Genomic DNA, 13,966 nt, shown 5'->3' with positions numbered 1-13,966 from the left:
GATTTCTTGACTTTTCATCTAGCACCATTGCAATTACAGTTTTTTCCAATACCTTTGTTAATGACCAAATACCTGCAGGACCTGCGGACATCTCTATTAGCCTCAGCTGTACTTGTATCTGCTCCCATTAGCATCCTCTCCAGACACAACGGTGACATCGCTCTAATAAATCCACCCCCTGCTCAGCACCAAACAGTCCACAGATACGGTTGGCAACTAGCTGGTGAGCACAGTGGTACATATAGCAAGATCCTGTTATATTTATATTTTTAGAGTTGTGGTGGTTGTGTTATTCTGTTCTGGGTTTGGACCTGCTGGCCGGCTCGGGCCATCTGTGTGGACTTTGCATGTTCTCCAGCGTTAGTGTGGGTTTTCTTTCACAGTCCAAAGACATGCAGGTTAGTTGTTGACTCTAAATTGTCCATAGGCGTGAATGTGAGCATGAATGGTTTTCTGTTTCTCTGTGTCAGCCCTGTGATTGACTGGCGACCTGAGCAGGGCGTACCCCACCTCTCACCTAATGTTGGCTGGGATCGGCTCCAGCCCCCCGCAATCCTGAATAGGATAAACAGTTACTGTGTTGTTCCAAATGTGCTGAATGTGTTTTCTAACACGTTGCTTGTTGTGAAGTTATGCCTCCAATTTGCCAAAAAAAACTGACTAGTGCCACTTCAGGCTGATTATATATTGCCAAACAAACACTTGCAGTGATAGTTTACCACACTGAAGTAATGATCACTTAAGTGAAATACAGCTTTAACCTTTTAAAACCTAAACACAATTGGCTTGATTTCTTTCAAACAACATGAAAAGAAGGTAGTGAACAGCTTAACAGGAAATATACCAAAAACTGACAAGAAAATTTGCTGAAATTAGCAAAATAAAACAATTAAAAAAATATATTTTTCTGTAATCTGTTTTTTAATTTTAATGATTATAAACAGTTTTCTTGATATTTTTACAGTTATTGATACTTTAAAAAAATCTTTCTGTCTTTCTCTCTCACTTTTACATAATTTTATGTCATTTCTGATGATGCTTTAATATTTGTTTTGCAGTTTATCAAGTTGTTGAATGGCTTTTTTCGTGTTTTTGAAAGAAATTACGTTTCAAAAGATTAAAGTCTTGCAAAAGGCGTCTGAACATTGTGCAAGAAAACTGATGGTGATCCAGGTTTTAAAGGGTTAATGCTGTTAAAAGATGTTGGTATATTACTGTTTTGAGCTCCATGGAAGTGCATAATATTAAATGACAATAACACTATTTGTTTGAGTGTTGTCATCAGAGAAAAGGAAATATTAGTCCCAGATTTGACACTGAGCTCAGTGTTGTGCTACGTGCTTAATAAGGCACGCAGCCACAAGTGTTTTGATTAAAGTTGATACGTGTAGGAAGATACATGATGATACATGCAGCAGAGGCCATCTGATGATGGAGCGGTGTTAATTGTGGCACAGGATCACGGGTCAAAGTTCACTGGAATATTCCGGACAGCAGACAGCTGCGGATGACAGTCGAAGCTCTGACCGGAAGCAACAGAGAGTCTTTTCCTCTGAGGAATTTTAAGCAAGGGGGGAGGGAGAGGAGGGTACACTGGCAAAGTCTCCTTCGTATTGTCCATCAACAGACGGTGTCCAGTGATGTATTACAGGAGAGCAGACCTCAGTGTCAATGTGCCAAAGCAGGCAAATGGGTCATGAGTCACCGCAGGCTTTAATATAAAATGTGAAATTTGTACTGTGGTTAGTAGGAATTTATTGGTAAGTTTACATATTAACAATGCATGTACAGTTCCTGCAGTTTGCATGAGCAACTTATGCTCAGGGCAGGGACAAAGTGTGTATGTGTGTGTGTGTGTGTGTGTGTGTGTGTGTGTGTGTGTGTGTGTGTGTGTGTGTGTGTGTGAGAGAGAGAGAGACAGAGAGAGAGAAAGAGATACAACTGAAATAGTGACAGACATATGCAGCAGCTGAGCTACAAATACTCGCACCACTGCGGCACTCATGGGGATGCCCCAACATGCACGCACACACACACGCACGCACGCACGCACACACACACACTCACTCACACACACACACTCACATAAACAATTTAATTTAAGTTTTGTCAGAGGACCAAAAGAAATCTTAAGATTTGAAGTTGACGTGAACAAGTTTTCTTTATCTTCACAAAGAACAATATAACCAATTCATAGGTTCATTCATTCATTCATTTATTCAAACATAAATAACACACAGTCCATCGCTGTTGTTTCGGAGGACATCACTTTTTTCCCCAAAGTATTAATAAAAGTTTAGCACCATTTTCCTAAAATATCCAAATCCTCAATTACGTTCAACGAGATGTCGACCAGTTGACGGTAGTCTCATTCAAAAATCTCCTTTGTAGCAATCGACTTTTGGCCAAACCGTGAAGACAAAGTAAAAAAAAAATATTTACCACATAAGCTTGACTTTTACCTGCCAGCATGACATCACCAAGAAAGATGGCTCAAACTTACCTGAGCTGTCGTTCAGTTAGTTAAACCAAAGTCAAAGATGGTTTCCTTGATCTTAGGTCGCACGCTGAGCTTCTCCTCCTGACAGCATGACACACACTGAGCCACTGACACTCTCACACCAGGACTGCCACTCTGAGTCACACAGTTAGACGTACACACAATGCTCGGACTGAGCAGGCGGCTGAGAGGGAGGGAGCAGCCCTGAACTGCCAAATTCCACACAAGACAGAAGGGCAGAAAAAATACATTTAAGACTCAATTAAAAGACAAAAACTGTTTCAGCGCTGCCCACAGTGAATTCATTCATATAATTCCAGTGGTTGGTCAAACTGTCTCCATGTTTTTTCCTCTTCCTTACAACAACGATACATCCTACCCATGCTAGTCCAACTCTAAACATTTTGTGGGCTGCAAACCAGAAAACTCCAAGGTCATTGATTTTCACGCTGTTTCTTTGTGGAATCTATCTCCCAAACAAAAAAACAAAACTTTTTCTGTTCCTATACAAGTCCAGGCCACAGTCTGCTGACCATCGAAGCACCGCAGCAAACTCTGGGCTCCAGCCAAACGACCCTGTCACCATGGAAACCTCTGGGGCTGCAGGAAGGGGGGATCATGAAAATAAAAGATGACAGTGCTACAGTGTGTACTACCGTGTGATACAAAAGGAGAGGGCACCAGATATACTGGCCCCTACTTAATGAAACCCACATGCCAGAACTAAGTAGGCCACTTAAAAAACTAGTTAGGCCTGTACAAAAATAGCTTGGGTAAGTCAGGATCTAAATAGACCACTTTGAGTTGGTAGCACCTGGCAAGAACAAGACAAATGGTCATGACTACTGAGAGCAGTCAGGCTTTGTGCGCACACACACACACACACAAATTGAGACCATATAATAATCCCAAAAGCTCCAAAGGCTGGATTCACCTTGGTCAGCAAATATAAATCTGGTATCTGTGGTTTGTTTTGAGCCAGAAGGTTGGTGTCTGATTTACGGCCGCAGCAGAATGAAAGGGTGTGGTGTGTGTGACTCTGCAGGGGCTCCAGTAAGGCTTTAAAGGGATAGTTCAGGTTTTTTAAAGTGTGGTTGTATGAGGTACTTATCCGTACTCAATGTATTACATACATTAATAATAATGATGATAATAATAATAATAATAATACTGTTATTTATATTGCACCTATAAAAACAGCATTTACTAGGCAATTTGACAAACAAAGCAAAGCATATGCAAGAAACCTCAAAAAATATAACAATAACAGCCAAGCAATAATGTCAAAACAAAGGCCAGACAAGAACTAAGGTAGAGTTAAACAAGAGATTAGAGGCAGAAATGCTTTAGGAAAATACAGTAGCAAATTAAGGCAGTACACAAAAACTATTAATAATAATAATAATGATAATAATAATAATGATAGTGATGATGATGATGATAATAATAATAATAATAATAATAATAATAATAATAATAATAATACATTTGTAAAAGATAAATTAAAAGATAAAATGAAAATAAAAATAAATTAAAATAAAAGTCTTTAAAAATGGGTTTTAAGAAGTGATTTAAAGAAGTCACTGATTCAGTAGATGGCTGTCGGCAACTTCCGGGAGCTCCTTATCCTCCGAGCAGAGGCGTCAAAAGTAGCCATGTAACACAATATAAGGGTCATGCTATGCCTTGTTATTATTGTTGTTATTGGCTTGTTTGCCTCTGGGGTGCCAGCATACTATCTAAAATCACACTTGGGCAGCATGATGCCACCGTTGTTTGGTTCTGTGTAAAAAAGCAAAGGCGGCTTAATGAAGTGACTTTTTAGTGCCCTTGTGGCACGATCTCTGATCATTTCAGTTCAGTTTCAGTTAAAAAAAGGCTTTTAGGCAAGGTAAAGCAGTAGAAAAATATTCTAAATATAGCATACACTTAAACTGATACAGATTTTTTAGATGGCTAAAATACATTTTGCTGATGTTCCTATCCACAGCAGTACGTCGTGTAGCTTCCATGGCAGTAATCCTGCTTGCTTCTCTAAACTGGGGGCGTGCCAATCGCCATCTACTGTAGATAGTACACTGACTATGGATAAGTACTTCATCTAAGCCTTTAAAACACACAGAACTAGTAATAATTTGGTCGCTGTCAATGAAGACTCTAAGAGCATACCACTGGGACATATTAGATGAGATTATTTGTTATGTTACTAGGTCTGTGTGTCTGTGTGTGAGAATGTACGACATAAAAATCTATGATGAGAAAAACACACACCTAACAACGTCCTGTCCCAGTGGCACACACTGTAATCATGCGGTTCTTTTATTCAAATTCTTCTGGTTTGTGAAAAAACACCCTCCCATTTGTAGCGATAACAACATGAAACGCACCGTACTTCCCCTAAGTGACTATAAAACATGGGTTAATAAGAGGAAGGGCTTTTACAGTCTCTGGATGTTCCCATTAATTACTGAATGACTGACAGCGGCCTTCTCAGGCCCACTGCTCTGTCTGACTGGTCTGCCCCTAGAGAGAGAAGAGAGAGCGAATAATAAAAAAAATATATTAATGTGCAGATGGAAGCAGCTTTCCAAAATATGAGTCAACAAGAATAAAAAGATTCCTCCCACCAAGCAACATCCTGTATTTATTAACATACAAACATACACAGGTGCACATGAACTCACACACATACGTAAACTCCCAAAATGCAAAATAATTTTCTGTCACAAACAGCCAACCATTAATGCATATTAAATCAGACACCCACTTCCACATAATATTTCATTGTCCAAAAAAAAGGTCATTCAAGGGTCAGTTGACATCACAAAAAAATAAGGGCATGTAGCCATGACAACCTCTGTTTTCGCTCCAAGGAGACCGAATGACACTAACAAAAACAGAGACTATGTCCTCTCATGATGTCATACTGCGATCGCAATACGTCCTCCCAACTGTCAAATAAATCCAGCATGAAAAACCAACAAAAGCAACATCCAGAAGAGCCCAAAATTAAACACACCAGCCACATAAAATAAATGAGCCCACTTATTTAAACAGCAACATGAAGCCTCTGCTTAAAGGAAGTGCTGGCCAACAGGATGTCTCACTGGCCCATTATTGTTAAGACCCACCGTGAGGTTACTTAAGCTTATGTGGACTATTAGAAAAACTATCTTTTGGTATAATTCTGACTGGTGTAGAATTTATATATTTTTATTTTTGTAGACAGTCATCGGCCTAATTAAACTAAAATCTTTCCTCAAACATCATAGCTACACACACACCTTGACATCAGATCGTGTGATTCATATTCCATCGCTTTACAACTTTCTTACGTCTTCCACAACCACATTCATCGATCTTCCTGCCACTGAGTAATTACAGCTGTAGACAAACCACATGTGTGAGTGGTAATTTAAGGTATGTATCATAATTTTCTGGGAACAACAATTAGATGGAGGCAATAGCTGAACCACACGGCGCAGATCTGTGGTCACATGTATGGCTACGGTCTGTGGCGCCTCTTTCAAAAAGTAACTATCATCATAAAGATATTTACTTTTTTTTGATAGTTACTCTCCGTCCTGCTGTAATTGACATCTTGTTATTTGTGCAAGCTGGGTGCAATTTCTGACTTGAGAGTTTTTATACAGAGGAAGCAGCATTTTTCCAGCCATCTGTTGGCCCAGACAAGTAAATATACAGAAAAACAACAAATGTGCTTCATCCACCAGCCACCCACGACCTTGCCACAAACATGCAAACACACAAGCATACAAAAAAGATCTGCTTCCATGACAGCCAGACCACCTCTCCTGGTGTGTGGGGGAGAAGTACACCTCAATACGGGTTATATTTTCGGTTCTAAAGCCAAATCTTTGCCAGTCTGATAGTCTTTGAATACATATTTCACTGCTAGAAAGATGGTATTTTCACAAAACTAGGATGTCAATGCTGTAGAAAGATGCAAATACTTCTGAAACTGATGCTACATAAACAGAGGAAACAGGGCTATGGCATTTGCTTTTACTCACGAGGCATTTTAATGACATCTCAACACATGGCCCAGGGACCGCAGTTGAAAATGGCCTTTTGCTAACACTGGCACATTTATAGCAATATTTATCAAAGTGCACTGTCCCTGTAAAAATTCAATTCAATTCAATTCCATTCAATTCAATTCAATTCAATTCAATTCAATTCAATTCAATAAGCCTACAAGTACCAGAATGCAATGCGCCACATCATCCCAATAATCTCTCCTGGTGCTGGGTGACATAATTGAAATAATGATCTAAAAACAACATGGCAGACAGCTGGTAATAAACAGTCCTATAAGACAGTTCACAGCAAAAGTATGTTTGTGAAAACATTTTAGGTGACAAATAAGAAACACGTGAACAGAAACTTGGTTACATTTTAATCAGAGCTGCTTAGTTTTACTTTTTGATCTCACTTTTTTCACCCTCCATTTTCAGAATACAGATAACATATCGAACCCACTTTCTGCTCACAAACTCCGACTATTACAGCTAAACAGTACATGAAAATATGTTTCTGAAAACCTTTTTGGTGAGAAAAGGCAATACAGTAACATAATCTTGGTTTATATTTCATCAGCACTGCATGTTTTTTTCATTTGATCTTAGTTTGAGAGAGGGAGAAAGAGGGGTAGAGACAGTATCTCTCTAAATCCACTTTTATGCTCTTTTAGTCCAAGGTGGTGGAAGGAAGTACAATCTGTAGTTCGAGGAATAGCAAAAAGCTAGCAAAAATTTAATTTTTGCTGCCAAATGAGCAGGGAGGTCTAGCTGACTGCAAGATGAATGGCAGTTAAACATTGTACATTTATACATACTACCCACATTGTCATGGCTGAAAACCAGAAAAGTATCCCTTTAAGGCAGGAGGCAGTGAGCAACACACTGATAAGATATTTCACAAACTGAATGTACATTAGTCAGTGCTGATTCTGTACCACCCTGTAATTCTGCTGCATTAAAGACTGAAAAAGACAAGAAATTACTGTGAAACTACCGCAAACAAAATACTACTGGAGGAGCTATAAATGGAAATCGAAGCAACAGGCTGAAGTTGCTGTAGTCAGGGGTTGAACTCAGTGACCTCTCCTCCACACTGAATTTATGAACTTAGATCTGAGCTCCGATCTGACACACATGAGCCAGACATGGAGTATCTTCCTCTCTACCTCCTGCCCTTTCCCTCGTATGAAACCGAATCCGGCAGACCCCCCACTCCAGCTATCTATCCCCATGATATCAGGAGCCTCAGCACTAAACTGAACCGAAAGGGGGATTTTATTCTACTGATATGCAAAAGAAAAACACTGAAAGACTGAGGAACAAAGATGCATATCTTAAATTTCTGTGTAAGACAGTTTAACATTCATACAGCTGTTATCCTGTCACATGTACATGGGAAGGAAGACTCAAGCTTGTCTTTACGAGTCCCATTTGACCTCTTGCTTGCTCGTAAAACAAGTATCCCTGCACGGACTCGGATTTTCGCACAACATGCAGCCAAGTGCACAACACATGTACACGCATTTTACAGTTTAAAGCGTCCAGAGAGTCTGCTGCTATACAAGCACAAGACACACAAACACACACAACAGCACGCACTAAATTCCAGCACTTCAGTATTGTCAAAGACACGTAATTGAATCGGGCTCGACATCAAACGCAGTTCTTTGGCAGCCGCTCTGGAATCCGACATCCAGGAAAAAATAACAGCCGAAAATATCTCATCAAAAGGCAGATTACTGTAAGCTGAATCTAATGGCCATGCCTTATCAAGCATGATAAATAGCAGAGAGTCATTTAACAGGTGAACAGAGGAATGTAACCCAGTGCTTACTGTTCACGGCCCAGCTGTGGAACAGACCCCGAGGCCCGGATGACTCCAAACTACAAACCTTAACTGAGAACAGAGACAGACAGGACCTGAGTGTCTCAGAGGAACGCTAGAGCACCAGCAGATCTGCCCACTTTAAAGCTGAAGTGTGGAGCTTTTAGGGTCGTGACACACCAAGCCGACAGTCGGCCGTCTGTGAACGTCTGTCGCCTTAGTTTTTATGTTGTGTCTTTCACCATTGGCGCTACTCTGCACTCATCAGCTCTCATCGGCATGTGAACTGTAGTTTCTGCTTTGCTTGCACCAAAACGGTTGTACATCTATTTCAGCATTTCCCCATTGTGAAGAATTTCTGGCTTAATATATGTCATTTTATATCTGAAAATATTGATAAAGGTTTTGCCAGAATGTGTTGTTTGGTCTCCTGAAAATTATCATACATAAGGAAAGTGCTCACAAAATGTATCTTATTATAATAATGGCTAAATTCCCCATCCATGAATACAGTTAACCTGTAGAAGAGTATGCTTTATTGCTTTTAACACAAGTTCATCCAATACATCCGTTTAATTTAACGCTCTCAAAAACAAAATACTATTAAAACTGTAACTGTTTGTAAACTTTTCAGTATATATAAACAGACCTTTTCCACCCCAGCATTATTTCTAAGGTGAAATTGTTTTGTTTTCTTCTCTTGGTAATATTTTCCTCTTTTACAATTGCAATTTACGCTAATCAAAGACTGTCTACTGTGATTGTATTCAAGGGCCGTTCACCTGCATACGACTCTGCTCTGAAACCTCTGTCTTTGTAAATAGTCTTGAATTCTCAGCAGATTGAGCATGTTGAATCAGTGTCAGAGGCTGTCATTGATTGGCAGTTTAGTTATCTCTTCTCACTCAGGCGCAGAACGTATGCTCTAGTTGGTCATTGACTTCAGTGTTTACGGTGTGTTCGAGTGCAACTTTTTGGCCGAGACACAGGTGACAGATGGTGAGGCAACAGACGGCCTTGTTGTCACTAGTTATCGATGTCGATTTGATGTGTCTGGTGCTTAAGATATAATTGATGTTGTTACATTCAAGTCCTCATCAAACAAGTTCACAAAATGCTGAATATGCCTGTTGCCACCAGGGACAGCTCTCTTTATTTCACTGTATACCAGATGGTGGTTTGTGGCAACTTTCCCGAGCTGGTGCACCAGAAGTGTTTTATGTCAACCAGCCAAAACTTTAGGGGGCACGAAGGGGGGAAGAGATCATAACATTGAAGCAGTGGCTAGGAGTACTGCGAAGCTATTGCAGAAAATGCCAGGATGCTTGAGATAAAATAGAAACTCTGCATTTTGAGGAACAGTTGAATTCCGGGGGAAAAAATGCAATCAACGGCAAGGATAAACACTGATCACTTTTGGAGGTATAAGTGTCTTAACCTTGAAAAGTGTTATATAAGTTCTATCTATTATTATTATTTTATGTCATGAGCATGTGTCGACATTGTTTGTGCAATTACTCTCACTGCCAGAGAGGGGAATGTTATGCAATGCAGCTTTAACTAATGGTTTCCTTGCCAAAGTTTTCACGACTTTGTACTTGAAATAGTGAAACTTCTGAACCTGTATTTGTTGTGAGGCCCAAGTAAGTTGAGCTGTTGTGATCTGACTGGAAGTAGTTTGACCATTCAGGTGTCACTGAGCATGCAAGGCTGGAGCTGGTTAATGGTGACCAAACTCCAGCAACAGTGCGTGCACGTTTGCCACTGACGCTCAGTGCGCAGGAGAGGCTTCAGTGCAGACTAAAGATTTATGGAGTGTCCTCTGCCCATCCTACTGTTGAACTTGTCTTAGGTTACCATCCTCTTGCCGTGCATGACTGCTGCCTTTGTCCGCAACAGACATGCTTCATATTAAATCTGGTATTCCACTTCTTCAACTGTCACTGATCCACTTATATAACTCCACAAATCTCATTCCCCTCTACTCTTACACTACTCCCTTTCTTGTTTAACTCTTTCTTGTCTGATTGTTGAGGTTTAGTGGTAATTTATTGACCTTATCTTGGTTGGCCATACCCTTAGGGCAGAATTTTAAAAAAATCCTTCTTTTGTTGTGTCAATTTTAGTCCAAAAAACATGGCTGTAAATGTTTTAGGACATAAAATAAGAAACAGTGGCAAATCCTTTTTCACGGTCTACAAGACTCACCCACTAAGCACTGAATGTGATTTCAACATGGTGCTGTCAATGAGCCCAGAATCCTTTTTGGCTGTCTGTACGGTCCATGCACAAAGCTAACATTATTAGAGGTTTATTGCCTTGATTAACAGCCATAGATAAAATAAATTTACACTAAAGTTCACACAGGATGTGCAAGGTCATTCATATTTTCAGTTAAATCCTCTAACCTTGAAAGTGTGAAATGAAACTTAAATTTGAACCTTATGTATGCGTTGTTTTACCCTACATGCCCGCAGTGTCTTTAATTGACAAGTTAAGATTTACAAATACATAAAAAGCAAAGAACACACACATCACATTTAAAACTAGGTGGCCAGAGCTGTCATGTATAATTTAGTATGTTCATGATGAAAACAAGCATGTGTAGTCAGTTTTAAAATAGGATAGGTGAATTAGTGTGAATTTTGTTTCTGTCTGCGATAAGGGGTCAAGGTCAGGAGCCTTGTAGACTGCGAGCAGGAAAAGTCTCACCTCGCTGGGTGAAACTTCACACTCTGTCTCCAGGCCAGCGGAGGGCCAGGGGCCACCGCTGAGGCTTAGACAGGACAGCTCCATTCATCACAACCGCCATTAACGTACCAGTGAGGAATAGCACTGACGTGTGTCCACCTGAATGTTTTACTGCTGATATCTTGATGTGTTAATGCGTAAGAATCTGCAGAGGGCCAGATTTGACGGTAACTGCGTTAGTGATGCAAAGGTGTCTGTTCAGTCGTGATATGGATTAAAGTTGTCTTGTCTATTAATGGTAGCGTCACAAAATTCTTTAGCGGCCGAGCTCAAATGTACTCACGCCTTGAACACATCTTTGAACACGTACAGCACACAGTCATGAATATAGTTCAGTTATCAGCATGGCGAGAACTAAGCAATACGTCAAACTGACTACATCACAGCAACATGTAAAATCTCCATACAGTAGACCGTGCGTAGTTAAGGTTTGTGCGAATGTTTCCATGTTTCAGGAATGATACGTTTCTGTCAAACAGTCCCCATATAGTATTCTTCTGAGGTACGAGTGCACCCCCACAGCCATTCCAGGTTTTCTCATTAGCTGGAGCTTAAATATGAAATGACCTCATGCTTGCAAAATTTCTAAAAAAGCAGGTATAAACATACCAGTGCTTTTTCCTTTCCCCTCCTCCTGCAGAGATCAAATGAGCCCACGAGGGAGAATATAAAATTATGGGCTTCCTGAAACAGGCCAAACAGGCAGCATTACAGTCAGGCTACGTCATGAGTCAGCAGTGGGTCACCTGCTATGACCTCATGCTAAGTCTGTTTCACACAATGTAGGAGGAAGGGCTACCGTAGCTGTTAGCTGGTGGAGAAACTACTTGTGAAACAACATGCTGGCACTGTCTGCATCTGTTCCTTATTTGTGAGTAAGTGTAGGAGGTCAATGCAGGTCAAAAAAGACGGCAAAAAAGACAGAAGTTACTGTGAATCCATTTCTATGGACTTTCTAACAAAGAGTATGTTTCATCGACATTAAATTGTTACTTTCACCACTTAATTTTTTATACTCAATATAATTTGAATTTATATGCTTTATTTCCATTTTATACTAACTAAAAATAAACAACCCAATCACCAGACTAACTACATTTCCGCAAACCATTGTTACGTTACCTTAATTTAATAGGTAGCGGATATGTAAAAACTTTATGCTTGAACACTAACATGTTACTTTTAGTCACAAAAAACATTTGGTTATGAAATTATGTTTTGGCTCTGCTTCTGATGACACAACTATGTATAGAAATGCAATAATACCTGTAAAAACCAACTGCCTTTGTGGAAACACTGTGATGGGTTGTTAAAGAACAACAACATTAAGTGGCTAAAAATCTGCTAAAAAAAGCAGCAATGACTCGCTAAAAGACAGACAGTTTTGTTGTTTGTTTGTCTCAAACTGTGGTCTGCAGAGGTCTGAATCTTGGCAGGCGTCTTGCCAAATCAGCTCATAAAAACGTTACTTTTGAAATGTTGATATGATACATATAAAATGTAGAAATGTAACAGCTGTGGTTTGCAGAAACATATATACATACACACGCCTACCAATCGTTTCCTTTGGCAACTAGTCTGAAAAACAAAACACATCTACAATCATGAAATCAGACTAGATTACTTCTTTGATTCTCTGCCATCTTCATGGCCCTTCATGTGTGTCTGTCCACTAAGTTGGCAAACGGGGGCAACATCTGTCAGAAACTGTGATTATAAGGTCTAAGACAGTAAGTGGTATAACGTATGAGGAGGTAAATAACAGGAGGTGGCACATGGTATTTCCTGAAGCCTTAGATTAGAGTGATTTGGCCTGCAGAGGGGAAGAATTATTCCCCAATTTGATCCAGTGGTTTGGTTTCCAAGTCCAAGTTCTGTCTGTTAGAGAGAGAGGAAAAAGCCTTTTGTATCCTTGTGAAGATTTTTGAATTGGATGGAGGCAACTTTAGGAATATAAAGACAATGACTATTTGATAAATAAGTACTTAAATGACAGATTCATATGTGTTTCCTCTTTTGTCTAAGTTCCTGCTGCTCTTTGATCCTGTCCGTCAGTATTAGCTCAAACTGGGGTACCGTGTTGCAATCCAAACAAGGATCACGCTGTATATTTGACAACAAATTCCATCATCAATCTATGGAATGTTTTCTCCTCCTGATGTTGGAGACGCCGCCTTGTGTAGATGTCAGAGCAAAATTCATCGGCAGCTTCTCATCTTCCAAACATTTCCCCTGTGGTTTTGTGTATATGCTTGAAACCAACAAGCCGAGGCTGCTCTGCCGTAACTGCCCATCTCTCTTCATTCAACTCCAAGTTGAGTCTTGAAATACCTTGATTGCACAGCAGGCAGTTAGAGTAATGACATGGAAGAGCATCAGACAAAATGCCTAAAATAGCATGCTGAGCATGCCACAATTGGAGATGGATTTTCTCCGTCTGCTTTGCGATGCACTGAAATAGTGAGAAATCAGTCATCAGGCACCCGCAGCGTGTTTGGTGTTCTGCACAACTAGACCACACACCATCAATTTTGTTTAGAAATGCTCTCTTTGACAACACAAACACACACAAAAGGGTCTTACACTGCCTGCATACATTCCCTGTTCTCTCATGCCAACTGCTTATCTTAACCCAAAACTAGTCCCTCGAAGAAGTAAAAACCAGCCAAAATGACCTCAGCCTGCAAAAATGCACAAAGTGGTTCCCACAAGGATAAAACACACGCATCCCAATACCAGAGATGCATCATTATAAACAGAGCATTGCATAAAGCATTGTGTGTGAAAGGCATGGAGACGTACTGAAGAATACCAGGCAGTCAGATCCGTAAGACTCTCCGTCCGAGA

General features: G+C 40.1%; 1 protein-coding gene across 5 annotated transcripts in view; it reads right to left on the bottom strand.

Moving 5' to 3' along the window:
• The window catches only part of palld (palladin, cytoskeletal associated protein), a 74,333-nt gene that overhangs the window by 51,846 nt on the left and 8,521 nt on the right, over nt 1-13,966 (bottom strand). Inside the window, exon 1 of one of the 5 annotated variants that reach the window (XM_088077990.1) lies at nt 2,504-2,658. The exons of the other annotated variants lie outside the window; for them this stretch is intronic. The gene's annotated coding sequence lies outside the window, so the exon portion shown is untranslated. Of the gene's footprint in view, nt 1-2,503; nt 2,659-13,966 lie in introns of those variants that run through there. 5 annotated transcript variants of the gene reach the window in all.

This window comes from Plectropomus leopardus, chromosome 5, assembly GCF_026936395.1.
Source record: "Plectropomus leopardus strain MGB_pleo_1.0 chromosome 5, ASM2693639v1, whole genome shotgun sequence".
In the NCBI taxonomy this organism is placed as follows: domain Eukaryota; kingdom Metazoa; phylum Chordata; class Actinopteri; order Perciformes; family Serranidae; genus Plectropomus; species Plectropomus leopardus.
Note: the sequence above shows the minus strand (reverse complement) of the source record. Positions and strands in the feature narration are given on the sequence as shown.